Source organism: Ictidomys tridecemlineatus, chromosome 14 (genome assembly GCF_052094955.1).
Source record: "Ictidomys tridecemlineatus isolate mIctTri1 chromosome 14, mIctTri1.hap1, whole genome shotgun sequence".
NCBI lineage: Eukaryota > Metazoa > Chordata > Mammalia > Rodentia > Sciuridae > Ictidomys > Ictidomys tridecemlineatus.
This window is the reverse complement of record NC_135490.1, coordinates 55,760,329-55,776,192: the sequence shown is the minus strand read 5'-3', so window position 1 is coordinate 55,776,192 and position 15,864 is coordinate 55,760,329. Positions and strand designations below refer to the sequence as shown.

Below are 15,864 nucleotides of genomic sequence, written 5' to 3'. Positions count from 1 at the left end.
GTAGTTTACATTGTTTGGGAGCCTATGATGAGGCAGAACATTAGGGAGCAAAAATGAGGAGAGCAAATCTGCTCACCTCATGGCAGCCTAGAAGCAAAAAAAGATAGGAAGGGGCTAGGGTCCCAATATCCCCTTCAAGGGCATGCCTCCAGGGCCCTGACTTTGTTCCAGTTGGCCCTAAAGCAGCACAGGATGGTGACCACACATGGGCCTTGGCAGGACATTCAAGATCCAAACCGTAACAGATGGTTGATTTTACATTAGCTTGGCGTCGCTAGCTGTTCAGCTCTTCTGTAAAACGAGTTCAGATGTTGCTCTTGAAGCCAGAATCAGACAGGCAGTCAGTATAGATAGGTCAATCGAGTTGGGTCAGATGAGTCACGTCAATTTTGAGACTGCCCCCAGAGGAATTAAAGTGGTAATTCCTTCAGAGCCCTTCCTCCATCCTTACCAAGAACCTGCCCCTGCTCCCACCAGTTGCTAAGGTAACCTGTCCCAGGAATGGCCCCTCCCTACAGGGAGCTATGAAGTTGTTAATTAACGTGTCCTGGGCTGCTCCCTCCTAGCCACCTTCAGCCCACCTGTTTCCCACCTTTGGGACATCCCACTGAGCATTACTGGGCTGAGTCCAGTACCCAGGAAGGAGAAAGATAAGAGGAAGAGAGCAGGAGAGCAAAGGAAGCCTAGGACATACAAAAAGGGCAGAACACCTCGCTTCTGGGGATACAGGAATACCTATGGCCCCCTTTTCCCTCCTGGGAGAAGTCTGTTATCCCTTTTTAAATAAACCCTGCTTTCTATGCTTGCCTCTGCATGCTTCTCTAGTGTTCAAACATGTGAGGATGCAGACTCGTCACTGATAACTGGAAGTAACACTGTGAAGGTATTTTAGATGTGACTAACATTTAAATCAGTAGACTTTAAGTAAAGCAGATTATGGTGTAGGTGAGCCTGACCTTATCAGTTGAAGACTTTAAAAGCCCTGAAGAGGAAGGAATTTGGGGCCCAGACTACCATCAGATTCAAGACTACAATATCAGCTTTTATTGGAATTTCTAGCCTCTGGCCTTCCTTACTAATTTCAGATTTGCCAGCCTCTGCCAATCATGTGAGCCATTCCTTAAAATTAATCTCTCTCTCTCTCTCTCTACACACACAAACTATTGATTCTGTTACTTTGGAGAGTGACTAATATAAATTTTGGTACAGTGGTTCTAGAGTAATAGAATCTTTTTGTGTGTGTGGTGCTAGGGATTGAACCCAAGGCTTCATACATAGTAGGTCACATTCTATCAGTGAATCACGAATAGAAAATCTGTCTTTTGTGACACTGGAGTTTTAACTCGGGCACTTTATCACTGAGCTAGTTCTCTCTCTCTCTCTCTCTCTCTCTCTCTCTCTCTCTCTCGCTCTCTCTTCCTCCCTCCCTCCTTCCCTTTCTCTCTCTCTCTCTTAATATAGAGGATCTTGTTAAGTTTCAGAGTCTGGCCTCCAACTTGCAAGTCTGGTCTCCTGCCTCAGACTCTCAAGTGGCTGGGATTACAAGTGGGAGCCACCATACCTGTCTCCAAAGGAAAAGAATCTTTCTTTTTCTTTTCTTTTGACAAGGCGGGTAGCGGGAATATCAGGGATTGAACTCAAAGGTGCTGAGCCACTGAGCCACATCCCCAGCCCTATTTTGTATATTTTGTATTTTATTTAGAGACAGAGTCTCACTGAGTTCTTAGCGCCTTGCCATTGCTGAGGCTGGATTTGAACTCGTGATTCTCCTATCTCAGCCCCACCCCCTCTGCCACTGGTATTACAGACGTGCATCACTGTGCCTGGCTTTTTTTTTTTTTTTTTTTTTTTTAAGAAAAGCAAGGGCTGGGGTTGTGGTTCAGCAGTAGAGCACTTGCCTTGCATGTGCAAGGCCCTGGGTTCGATCCTTAGTGCTACATACAAATAATAAATAAATAATAAAGTTTAAAAAAATTGTTTAAAAAAACCTTTTTAAATTGTTGATATGGACCATTATTTTATTTATTTATTAATTTATATGTGGTGCTGAGAATCTAACCTAGTGCCTCACCCATGCTAGGCAAACGCTCTACCACTGAGCCACAACCTTAACCCAGAAATAAAATCTTTGTGTGTGTGTGTGTGTGGTGCTGGGGATTGAACCCAGAACTTTGTGCCTGCAAGGCAAGCACTATACCAACTGTGTGTGTGTGGTGCTAGGGATTGAACCTAAGGCTTCAGGGATAGAATATTAAGGGTAAGATTTCTGAATTGGTTCTGGGGTTTCTGGAATTGGTTCACTAATCTGATCCAATTTCAAGGCACTAATGACTCCACTAATAGTCTGTGGTGTGATGTGGCAATAGAGATATGCAAAGTATCACCATTGGATACTCCAAGTACTTATAAGGGGCAAGGTGTCCTGACTTGTAGAGACCTGTGATGTTGGCTGGTTCAGTCATGGTGTTCCAGAAGGAAATAAATAGGCCAGACATGAACTGGTTTACAGACCATTACAGAACGAAGTTTGTAGATCCCCTTGAGGAAGGATCCCCTTGAGGATCCCCTCCAGATCCCCTTGAGGAAGGATCCTGCACTGCCAAAGATTCATACTATTAATCTTTTCCCCATTCTGCTCAAAGGAACTTATTTTTTTTTAATTTATTTTTATTTTTAGGTACTAGGTATTAAACCCAGGGGCACTGAACCTAGCCCTTTTTTATATTTTATTTTGAGACAGGGTCTTGAGAAGTTGCTTAGAGAGAGCCTCACTAAATTCCTGAGGCTGGCTTTGAACTTGCAATCCTCCTGCCTCAGCTTCCTGAGTAGCTGGGATTACAAGCATGCCCCACCATGCCCTGCTAACAGTGAAGGTTTTTAAAAAATATGTTTAGCTGTAGATGGACACAATACCTTTATTCATTTATTTATAATGTGGTGCTGAGGATGAAACCTAGTGCCTCACATATGCTAGTCGAGTGCTCTACCACTGAGCTACACAGCTCTAGCCCAAAGTTGTCCCTCAGGTTCACCTCACAGTGAGCCCAGTGGGTTCCTGAGCTCATTCTATGGTGGTTTCTGAAGTTAAGAAAAGCATAATTAGGACAGGCACGCTCAGTAGCTGGCAGAATTTCCAAATGGAGCCTCTGATGTGTGAAGTATAGAGGGAAAGGCCAGGTAGAACCATAAGACCTACCTCTACTAGGAAAGTAGTAAATCAAAAGCAATACTGCATCCTGCGCAGTTAGCAGAGATTAGCACCTTCATGAAGGACTTCACCCCACCAGGTAAGGAGCTCAAGGTAATAGCCAGGTAAGGACGAGGTACTCAGCTGGTCCAGCTGATTGCTAGCGGAGGCAAAGGGAACACAGAATGGGTAGTGAGAGAATGTGACACCAGCTATGACCAGGAGAGCAGTCATAAAAATGAGAACTGTAATCGTCATAAATATTACCTCTTTTTTCATTATGAATATGTTTGAACATGTATATATGTTGTTAAATCAAATTTTTTGAGACTAAGAGATCTCTGAAATGAAGGGTTTATTAAGCTTTTAGGGATGTTAGCCAAAAATAAAAGGACAGGTCTTGGGACAAATTTCCTAAGCCACCAGTGGCATGACCAGATAGCAGATGGAAACAAAATGTCCACCAAATCTAAGAAGCCAGGGTATTTCTAAATAAAAATACAGGGAGAGTAAAACACAAATTGTTCACAATCAACCTACATTGGCTATCGATAGAGGGGCAGGACAAAGCAATGCAGGCAAAATCCTACAATGGGAGGAGAGTCCACAAAGAAAAGTTTCTGCTCTTGCTAGTTTGGTTGGTTCTAAAAGCAGAATGTGATATGACCTTAATGGCTAATCTTTAGCACCCAGGAATGTGAAACAATTTCTCTTTTTCTTTCTCAACTTATCTTGAAGCTTTCAGATGAAATAAACTCTTATCCCTTCCCTCTCTCCATCCTCTGGCCTGTAACTTAATTTAAGACATCCCAGAATTCTTCCCTTATCAATTTTCTGTCCACTTGTAAATGATGTATATGGTAAACAGCTTGGGTTTCCCTCTCTTTTTACATTAGCATGTAACATAAGATGTGTTGGCTTAGTTTTGCAGTATTTAAGTGTCATTAATTGTACAACATAAGGTTTCAGTTATGGGATGGTAAGGAGAAAAGTAAATGCTATCAAGGTGTTTGAGTCAGCTATTTCACCCCTGTGACTAGAAGATCTGACCAGAACAATTTTAAAGGAGGAAACGTTCATTTGGTTTCAGAGGTCTTAGTCCATGGATCCATTCCTTGGGGCTTGAGGTGAGGCTGAACATCATGGCAGAGTGTGTGGCAGAGGGAAGCAGCTCACACAGACAGGGAGTCCACTCCTAGATACAAATATATATCCAAAGCCACACCCCAATTCCCACCTCTTCCAGCCACACCCTACCACTTCACTTACCTCTTGGTCAACCCCTATCGGGGCTTAAATTTCTGAGTGGGTTAAGGCTCTTACAACCCAATCATTTCTCCTCTGAACCTTTTTGCATTGTCTCACACGTGAGCTTTTGGGCAGCGACACCTCATATCCAAACCATAACATAAGGACTTTAACTCTTCTTTGGGGGAAGGGGTTGGTGTGTTTAGTTTATAGGATGGTTATCATGTTAACTGGAATTATGACCTTGTTTTTCTCTTTATTTGGAAATTGTGTAGAGTTTAAAAAGATGGGTATGGATGCTGAGTTGACACAAGGTGGGCTGAGAGTGGTTAATTTTGTGTGTCAACTTGATTGGGGCACAGGGTACCCAGGTGTTTGATCAAGCATTATTTTGTGTGTGTCTGGGAGGGTGTTTCTGGATTAGAGATTGTGTATTAAGCAAATTACCTTTCCTAAGGTGGCCTGAATTGAACAAGAAAGTTCCCTGTCCTGTGAGCTCTCAAATAAACTTTTCCTCCTTTAAAATTGTTCTGGTCAGATCTTTTCACTGTCACCTGCAGTGAAATAGCTGTGAATAGGGGGAAATTACCCCTGTCTGACTGCCTTAAGCTGGGGCAGTGATTTGTTTTTGGTCTTGGAACTTGAAACATGGGCTTTTTGTGGATCTTGAGCTTTCGGGTCTTCATTCTAGAACACCAGAGGCCATCCTGGGCCACCAGCTGGTTGATTACACATCTAGGTACTGATCAACCTCATGTTTACGTGAGAAATTCCTTTAATAACACTCTCTTCTCTCCCTCTCTCTCTCTCTCACACATACACATACACACACACACACACATCCTGTTCATTCTGTTTCTCTGAAGAACCCCAACTAGTGCACTGATAGAGTAAAAATCAAGTGTTATGTGAATGTTAAAAGTCTTTTTTTTATTTTTTATTTATTTATTTTTTTGATTATCAGTGGACACAACATCTTTGTTTTGTATGTGGTGCTGAGGATCGAACCCAGGCAAGCGCGCTACCGCAAGAGCCACATCCCCAGCCCCGAATGCTAGAGTCTTAGGGGTACTTCTTTATTATAAGAATTATTTGAAGGTTGATTATAAACACCTAGGATGGCATGTGTGCCCTTTTTCATTTTTATTTTGAAACAGGCTCTTGTTAAGGTGCCAAGGCTGGCCTGGAACTTGCTGTCCTCCTGTTTCAGCCTCCCAAGTCATTGGGATTACAGGCAAGCACCGCCACTCTCAGCTCTCTTTTGGTTCTTCTTCTTCTTTTTAATATTCTTTTTAGTCATACATGGACACAATATCTTTATTCTGTTTATTTATTTTTACGTAGCGCTGAGGATCAAACCTAGTGCCTCACATATAAGAGGCAAGCACTTAGCCACTGAGCCGCAACCCCAGCCCACCCTTTCTCTTTCTTTTTGTTGGAGGGGGTAGTGATGATGGTGTGGGGATACTAGGGATTGAACCCAAAGGGGCTTTACCATTGAGCATATCCCAGTTCTTTTTATATTTTTTACTTTGAGATAGAGTCTTGCTAAATTGCTTAGGGTCTCACTACGTTGGTGAGGCTGGCTTTGAACTTGTGATCCTCCTGCCTCAGCCAGCCTCCAGAGTTGCTATGATTACAGGTGTTTGCCACTGCATCTGTCTCCATTTTCCTTCTTATTTTTTTTAAATAACTTTATTTTTATTTATTGTATTTTTATGTGGTGCTGAGGATTGAACCCAGTGCTTCATACATGCCAGGCAAATGTTCTACCATTGAGCCACCACCCCAGCCTTTTTTATTCTTGATATAATTAATTTCATTTAAGTATGTAGCTTGATTATTATTTTTTTTTTCCTTTTTGTAGTACCAAGAATTAAACCCAGGGTCTCACACATGCTAAGCAAGCACTCTACCACTGAGCTATACCTCCAGCCTTTTTTCTTTAAAAGATCTTTATTTATATTTATTTAATGTGGTGCTGAGGATCGAACTCAGGGCCTCACACGTGTGTAGCAAGCGCTCTATCACTGAGCTGTAATCCCAGCCCACTTCTAGCCTTTTAAATTTTATTTTGAGACAGGGTCTTGCTATATTGCTGAGGCTGGTCTCAAACTTGTGATCATCCTGCCTCAGGTTCTCAAGTCACTGGATTACAGGCATGCACTACTGTGCCCAGCTGTAGATTGATTCTTTTTTTCAGGGGGAGAAGGGTACTGGGGATTAAAACCTAAGGGCACTTTACCACTGAGCCACACTCCCATCCCTTTTTATTTTTATTTTTTTCAAGACAGGAACTCACTGAGATTGCCTAGGGCCTCAATAAATTGCTAAGGCAGTCCTCAGATTTGCAATCCTCCTTCCTCTGCCTCCTGAGCCAACTGGGACTACAGGCGCATACCACAATGCCCAGCTGAAGCTTGATTCTTTTTTTTTTAATTTTAATTTGTTATATATGAGAACAGAATGCATTACAATTCATATTACACATACAGAGCACAATTTTTCGTACCTCTGTTTGTACACAAAGTACAGTCACATCCTTTGTGTCTTCATACATGTACTTCATACAGGTACTTTGAGTAATGATGACCATCGCATTCCACCATCTTTCCTACCCCCATGCCCCTCCCTTCCACTCCCTTCCCTTTTCCCCTCTGCCCTATCTAGAGTTCATTTAGTTCCCCCCTGTCGTATCATGGATCAGCATCCTTAAATCAGAGAAATCATTCATTTGTTTTTTGGGGATTAGCTAATTTCACTTATCATTATATTCTCTAGCTCCAACCATTTACCTGAAAATTTCATGATTTTTATTCTCTTTTAATGCTGAATAATATTCCATTGTGTGTGTGTGTATACACACACACACACACACACACACACACGCGCATATAAATTTTTAAAATACCTTTGTTTTATTTATTTATTTTTACGTGGTGCTGAGGATCGAACCCAGGGCCCTGCATGTACCAGGCAACCACACTATGGCTGAGCCACAACCCCAGCCCATACCACATTTTCTTTATCCATTCATCTACTGAAGGACACCTAGGTTGGTTCCACAGTTGGGCTATTGTGAATTGTGCTGCTATAATCATTGATGTGGTTGTGTCCCTGTAGCATGCTGTTTTTAAGTCCTTTGGGTATAGACTGAGGAGTAGGATAGCTGGGTCAAATGGTGGTTCCATTCCCAATTTTCCAAGGATTTTCCATACTGCTTTCTATATTGGCTGCACCAATTTGCAGTACCACCAGCAATGTAAGAGTGTGCCCTTTTCCCCACATCCTCACCAGTACTTATTGTTGTTTGTATTCTCAATAGCTGCCATTCTGACTGGAGTAAGATGAAATCTTAGTTTTGATTTGCACTTCTCTAATTGCTAGAGATGTTGAACATTTTTTTATATATATTTGTTAATTGATTGTATATCTTCTGAGAAGTGTCTGTTCAGTTCCTTGGCCCATTTATTGATTGGGTTGTTTGTTTGTTTGTTTGTTTTTGGTGTTAAGATTTTTGAGTTCTTTATATATTCTAAAGATTAGTGCTCTAATTAGTGTGGGGTAAGAATTTGTTCCCAATTAGTAGGCTCTCTATTCACCTCACTGTTCCTTTTGCTGATAAGAAGACTTTTAGTTTGAATCCATCCCATTTATTGATTCTTGATATTAATTCTTGCACTATAGGAGTCTTATTAAGGAAGGTGGGACCTAATCTGACATGATGGAGATTTGGGCCTACTTTTTCTTCTAATAGGTGAAGTGTTTCTAGTTTAATTCCTAGGTCCTTGATCCACTTTGAGTTTTATGCATGGTGAGAAAGAGGTCTTTCCATCTTCTAAGGTCTTTTTAAATTTCTTTCTTTAGTGTTCTGCAGTTTTAATTGTAGAGGTCTTTTACCTCTTTTGTTAAGTTGATTCTTAAGTATTTTATTTTTATTTTTTTATGATATTGTAAATGGGGTAGTTTTCCTTGTTTCCCTTTCAGAGGATTTGTCACTGATAAACAGAAATGCCTTTGATTTATGGGTGTTGCTTTTGTATCCTGCTACTTTGCTGAATTTCATTAACTAGTTCCAGAATTTTTCTGGTGGAATTTTTTGGGTCTTCTAGGTATAGAATCATGTCATCAGCAAATAGGGCTAATTTGACTTCTTCTTTACCTATCCATATCCCTTTAATTTCTTTAATCTGTTTAATTGCTCTGGCCAGTGTTTCAAGAACTATGTTAAATAGAAGGGGTGAAAGAGGGCATCCTTGTCTTGTTCCAGTTTTTAGAGGGAATGCTTTCAATTTTTCTCCATTTAGAATGATGTTAGCTTGGGGCTTAGCATAGATAGCTTTTATGATGTTGAGATATATTCCTGTTACCCATAGTTTTTCTAGTGTTTTGAACATGAAGGGGTGCTACATTTTGTTGAATGCCTTTTCTCTGTCTATTGAGATGATCATATGGTTCTTATCTTTAAGTCTATTGATGTGATGAATTGCATTTATTGATTTCATACGTTGAACCAACCTTGCATCCTTGGAATGAACCCCACTTGATTGTGATGTACTATCTTTTTGACATGTTTTTGTATTCAGTTTGCCAGAATTTTTGCATCTATGTTCATTAGAGATATTGGTCTGAAGTTTTCCCTTTTTTGATGTGCTTTTGTCTGGTTTTGGAATCAGGGTGATATTGGCCTCATGGAATGAGTTTGGAAGTTCTCCCTCTTTTACTATTTCCTGAAATAAATTGAAGAGTATTAGTATTAGTTCTTCTTTAAAGGTCTTGTAGAACTGGGCTGTGTATCCATCAGGTCCTGGGCTTTTCTTGGTTGGTAAGCTTCTGATGGCATCTTCTATTTTGTTGCTTGAAATTGATCTGTTTAAATTGTGTATATTGTCCTGATTCAATTTGGGCAAATCATATGACTCTAGAAATTTGTCAATGCCTTTGATATTTTTTATTTTATTAGAGTACAAGTTTTCAAAATAATTTCTAATTATCTTCTATATTTCTGTAGTGTTTGTTGTGATATTTCCTTTTTTATCACGTATGTTAGTAATTTGAGGTTTCTCTCTCTTTCTCTTCATTAGCATGTCAATTTTATTTATTTTTTCAAAGAACCAACTTTTTGTTTTGTCAATTTTTTCAATTGTTTTTTTTTTGTTTTAATTTCATTGATTTAATCTCTGATTTTAATTATTTCTTGTCTTCTATTGCTTTTGGTGTTGATTTCTTCTTTTTTTTAGGGCTTTGTAATGTAAAGTTAAATAATTTATTTGTTGACTTTTTCTTCTTTTAAGGAATGAGCTGCATGTAATAAACTTTCCTCTTAGTACTGCTTTAATAGTGTCCCAGAGATTTTGATATATTGTATCTGTGTTCTCATTCATCTCTAAGAATTTTTAATCTCCTCTTTGATGTCTTTTGCAATCCCTTGTTCATTCAGTAGCATATTATTTAGTCTCCAGGTGTTGGAGTAGCTTTTATTTTTTATCACTGATTTCTAGTTTCATTCCATTATGATCTGATCGAATGTAGGGTAGTACTCTACTTTTTTATATTTGCTAAGAGTTGCTTTGTAGCATAATATATGGTCTATTTTAGAGATGGATTCATGTACTGCTGAGAAGTGTATTTATTCATTGAAGGATGAAATATTCTATATATGTCAGTTAAATCTAAGTTATTGACTGTATTATTGAGTTCTATAGTTTCTTTGTTCAACTTTTGTTTTGAAGATCTATCCAGTGGTGAAAAAGGTGTGTTAAAGTCACCCAAAATTATTGTTTGTGGTTTATTTGACTCTTGAACTTGAGAAGAGTTTGTTTGATGAATGTAGATGCTCCATTGTTTGGGGCATATATATTTATAATTGTTATGCCTTGTTGGTGTATGGTTACCTTGAGCAGTATGTAGTGTACTTCTTTATCCCTTTGATTAACTTTAGCTTGAAGTCTACTTTATTTGATATGAGGATGGAAACCCTTACTCACTTCCACAATCCATGTGAGTGGTATGATTTTTTCTAACCTTTCACCTTCAGTCTGTGGATATCTTTTCCTATGAGATGAGTCTCTTTGAGGCAGCATATTGTTGGGTATTTTTTTTTTATCCCATCTGCTAGTCTATGTCTTTTGATTGGCCATTAACATTCAGGATTATTATTGAGACATGATTTGTCTTCCCAGCCATTTTTGTTTATTTTTGGTATTTAACTTGAATTGGTTTCTCCTCTGATTAGTTTTTCCTTTAGTGTAATACCTCCCTCTGCTGATTTTCATTATTGTTTTTCATTTCCTCTTTGTGGAACATTTTGCTGAGGATGTTCTGTAGTGCAGGCTTTCTAGTTGTAAATTCTTTCAACTTTTGTTTATCATAAAAGGTTTTCATTTCATCATCAAATCTAAAGCTTAATTTTGCTGGATATAAGATTCTTGGTTGGCATCCATTTTCTTTCAGAGCTTGGTATATGTTGTTCCATGATCTCTTGGCTTTGAGGGTCTGGGTTGACAAATCTGCTGAGACAGGAATTGGTCTCCCCCTATACATGATCTGATTCCTCTCTCTTTCAGCTTCTAAGATTCTGTCCTTATTCTGTATGCTAGGCATTTTCATTATAATGTATCTTGGTGTAGATCTGTTGTAATTTTGTATATTTGGTGTACTATATGCCTCTTGTATTTGGTTTTCCAGTTCATTCTTCATGCGTGGGAAATTTTCTGATATTATCTCATTGAAGAAATTGTGCATTCCTTTGGTTTGAAACTCTGTGCCTTCCTCTATCCCAATAACTCTTAGTTGTGGTCTTTTGATGCTGTTTCATGGTTTCTTACTATCTTCACTATGTGGTCAACTTTATTTTCCAGATTGTATAATTTGTCTTTATAATCTGACGTTCTTTCTAGTCTGTTGGTTATGCTTTCTATTTGGTTTAATTTTTCTTTCATTTCAAGGATTTCTGACCATTTTTTTCCAGAGTCTATCTCTTTCTTTCTTTTTTAAAAATATTTTTTAGTTGTAGTTGGACACAATGTCTTTTTTTTAATGTGGTGCTGAGTATCAAACTCAGTGCCTCACACTTGTGAAGGGAGTGCTCTACCACTGAGCCAGAGCCTCAGCCCTCTATCTCTTTCTTTAAGTAATCTTTTGCTACCTGCATTTGCTCTCTTTTCTCTTTGTTGAGTGATCAATTTTTGCTTGTATTTGCTCATTTAGGTCATTCTTTATTCACAGATTATTTCAATTATGAATCTTCTCAACTTATTTTCTGACATTATCAACTTTACTGTCCATGGATTCTGTTATTGTAGTATCCTGGTTTGTTTGGGACACTTTCTTCCCTTGTTTTTTCTATGTGACTTCCTTTCTTACTGTGTGGATATGAGCTCTTACAGTTTCTACCCTGTATTCTTGGAGTACCCATGCAGATTGTCTGTACCTCATCTTGATGTTGGGCTTCCAGACCCTGCTGGTGTCCCTCAATGTATGCTACTGCAATTAAAGGTGGTGGTGGCAATACCGAGGTAACTCGAGATAATAGTGGAGGTGTCCCAAGATGGATGCAATGTCTTATAGAGATGGGGCTAAAAGGGTGGGACTTATACTGTCTTTGGGATGCCTGCTCTGAGATGTAGCTGCTTCTAGGCCCTGTCTGTTGTCAAAAAGGTGGGGGCTACTGCATGGGGAAAGATAATGGTGATGTCTGCAGTGGGAAGTGGGTTAGGTTTGGGTTCCCAGGTGTGTGTGTGTGTAGGGGGGCAAATTTGGACCTACAATGGGCCTGGGTACCGTGTATGTTGGTGTGGGCAGGTCTGGGCCAGGCCTGAGCTCAGGCAGGTATCTGCTGGTGGTGGAATGGACCCAGGATTACTGTGAGCCTGAGTCCTGCACAGGTAGATGTGGGCGGATCTGGGCCAGGCCGCTATAGCTTGATTCTTAAAACCACACTTAGTACATTTTTATTGTTTATTCTTAAATAAACCCTGTGTTCTGCATAAAAGCTAATTTGGAGAATCCCAGTTTATAGTCAGCTCAGACCCAGGTGCATACAGGCTTTTCCAGACTAATGATTTGGAATAGTTTAAGCTCATTCAGACAGGCTTGTTTCCAGCCCCTATGACAATGTAGGTTTCTTCTTCTTCTTCACTTTATTTTATTTATTTATTTTTTTAATGTGGTGTTGAGGATCAAACCCAGTGCCTCATATGTGCTAGGCAAGAGCTGTACCACTGAACCACAACCTCAGCCCATGTTTCTTCTTTTAAACAGTATAGGTGTGATATAAATAATGATTGCATATGATTGAAAAAGCGAAGAAAAGTTTCTTGAGTTACTTCAATTTCTCCCTCTGTAACCACTTCAAACTTATGTTTAATTTTACATTATGTAGCTCAGTGGAAAAGTGCTTGTCTACCATGCCCAAGGTCCTGGATTTGATCCTCTGAACCACAAAACAAAACAGAAATAGTATGAATTATGAGATGCAATATTTTTGTCTGGAAAATACTTATTTTTGCTAATATATGAACTATTTAACTGAATTTGAATAATGTCTTTTTTTATTGATGCAAATAGTTTATGTCCTCCCATACTGACAGATAAAAACACATACATTCTCTAAGCACAAAGCTTAGTCACAAATAACTTTCTGCTTAAAGACAATTTCAATTAATAACCACAATGAGAATTTAGTTATTTAATGCAACAACTAATCTAACATGTCACCAATAAAATCTAAGCAGATTTATCACAAAACCAGGGTTATATTCATTGGACATGCATTAATAATCTATACAACTTAACATTACACCAGAAAAGGAATTTATAAAAGTTCTCTTAATTTTTGGTGGTTTTCAAATTTCATGGCACAATTACCAAAAAAAACCTGTAAAAACAGATTTCAAATATATTCAATAAAATGGTAAAAAAATGAATAAGCCTTTAAATTTTTATACTCAAGATTTAAAACATCAAGCTGGCCCCAATCTGTCAAAATTGACAGATAAATATTTACAATGACTAGACAGACTTTAGTTATACCGGTATTGGAGGTCTACTCCCTCCTCTCAAAACCCTTTGGGGTTAATTTCTCAATGCAAAACATGTCTTTGTAAATACTGTGGATAATATAAAATTTAAAACATACCCACAATCAGGACAGGAATGAAAATAACATATAAGTCAATCTTTTTTCTGACCTGTTAGCATAAAGCCTTCTGGCTCCCAGTCAACACTGTCCCGTAATATAAAACTAGTAAGAGTAGAATAACTTCACCCTGTTGTAGTGGCTGACATTCTTCTACAGAATTACCTTTCACTACTTATCAAAGCAGGGCTTAAGCTCCATTAATCTGCTTCTACAGCGTATAATTAGCAGAGCACCAAATTTATACACTGGTATAGCAACTTAAAATGCTAAGCACACTTTTCAAACAGAAGCAAACCTATTTTTTCCATGTACCACATTGTTCTCAAAACTTATGTGGCTACCAATAAGAAAAGAATTAGGGAAGCTTTGAACGTATCTTGTACTTTTCATCAAGGCTAAAGTGCAAAATATCTCCATATTTCTGATATTTTAATCGGGTAAAAAAACATCAAACACATAATAAAGGAACTAAAGTAACAGTAGGAACTAATACAAAAAGCTTAAATAAACAATCGAGGACTACGTATTACTATCAATTTAATTTTTCTTTCTTCAGTGAAATATGTCAATGAACTTAAGGTTTTGATTCTCTTCCTCAAGACCAGAACATCTAAACTTACAGGGAGGAAAAAAGGAAAAAAAAAAAAAACATTGCATGACAATGGACACCTCTTTTAAAAACGAGATATTATGGAAGAAAATACCATGAAAATAATAATCCTATGAGAATTGTTCTTAAGCACAGTAAGTTTGAGCCTCAGTCATGAAGATACTACAGTTTATATAGAAAACTATAAATATACAAGACTCCAAGGAAAAAAAGTCAGAATACATATTAACAATCTGTAGGCCTAAAAAACTTTTGAGGGGAGACGGAAAAGGACGGCCAACTGAATCTTCACTTAAGAATACAGAACTATGAAAAATTCCTAGGTCAAAGGTGCTCCCAATGGAACCATACTTTGTGAAAGCACACAGCTTAGATATATTCTTCAAAGAAAAGCAAAAGTACTGAATAACTAGAGTCCCTTCCAAAAAGTAAATCTTAAATTAAGGGGAAATGATTCTAAAAGTGTAAATGAGTCTGGCTCAGAAAGAAAAATTGAACAACATATCCAAGATCTGTCCATAAAAGTAATGGAATATTAAAGAAACAGGCTATAAAAAAGTTCAGTCTCAGAATTGGTTTTTAAAAGCTCATTTGTGCTCCTTGGTGGGTGCATAATAAAGTTCCATGGGTTTATTCACTTTCCAGTACTTCTCACTGACCAATTCCAAAGAAAAAAAGCCATTTAATACAGTGAACTGGCCACTTGCTGTTGCTATATAAATGGTATACTGCTTCTCACTGGCTGTGTCAAGGTTCATCTGGTTTTATTCTTCCTTGCTTCGAAGTTCTTCTAAAGCTAATCTCACAGCCAGATACTTGGATAAGTGATCAACAGTGGCATTACCTGAAGTCTTTATATATCTTGTCTGTGCACTGTCATCTTTTTCCATAAGTGTGGGATGAGGCCTGAATACTAATTCAATTTCACTAGCACCATCCATTACTGGATCAATTGCCACTGTTGCATTGTTATTATCAAGTTCAAGCCCAGAATCATCAGATGTTTTGGTCCGTTTGTTACTAGGGCCTGCATCCTGATTGCTATGTGTGGATGCATGACTACAATGTGAACTGTCACCATTATCTTCTGCTCCACTGCCATTTTCAATCTGCTGTTTCTGGCCCCGCTGTAATCTGTTCATGGCCTGTATCTTCAGTCCTTCCTCAATGCTGTGACTGAGTGCCTGTTGATTATTGTGCTTGTTGATCCTGGCTAATAACTCTCTTTTGATGAGCTTCATACTCATCACGACTTGGATAAATTTTGCTGATGAGTGCATCAAACTTTGGATCTGGCCTTAGTGATCTTTTGGAAACTAGCTTTTTCCGACAAGTAGGACATTCTTTGTTGCCACTTCTAAGGGCTGTGATAATACAATCTGCACAAAAACGATGCAAACACTCCTTTTTAGTCATGGTGTTCTTCAACATATCCAAACAAATTGGGCACATAATTCACTGTGTAGACTTCTAGGTGAAACCACAATCTCCAAGCCATCTGTTATTGCCTCCTGAGGTGTTCGTTGTAATTCATATAAACTGAGTTCCCATGTTTTGCTTAATGGTTGAGTTCCATTTGTCTGCACAGCCTGAGACATTGCCCCTCCCCAAGACTCTCAAGAAGAAACGCGAACAATGAGAAGCTGCCTCCCCGGCCATCTCCCCTCTGAGTCCCTG

The 15,864-nt window shown here is 38.6% G+C and overlaps 1 pseudogene; it reads right to left on the bottom strand.

The window, feature by feature from the left end:
* Positions 1-14,724: 14,724 nt before the first annotated feature.
* LOC101956918 (E3 ubiquitin-protein ligase RING2 pseudogene) lies at positions 14,725-15,799 on the bottom strand (annotated as a pseudogene).
* Between the last annotated feature and the right edge of the window lie 65 nt (positions 15,800-15,864).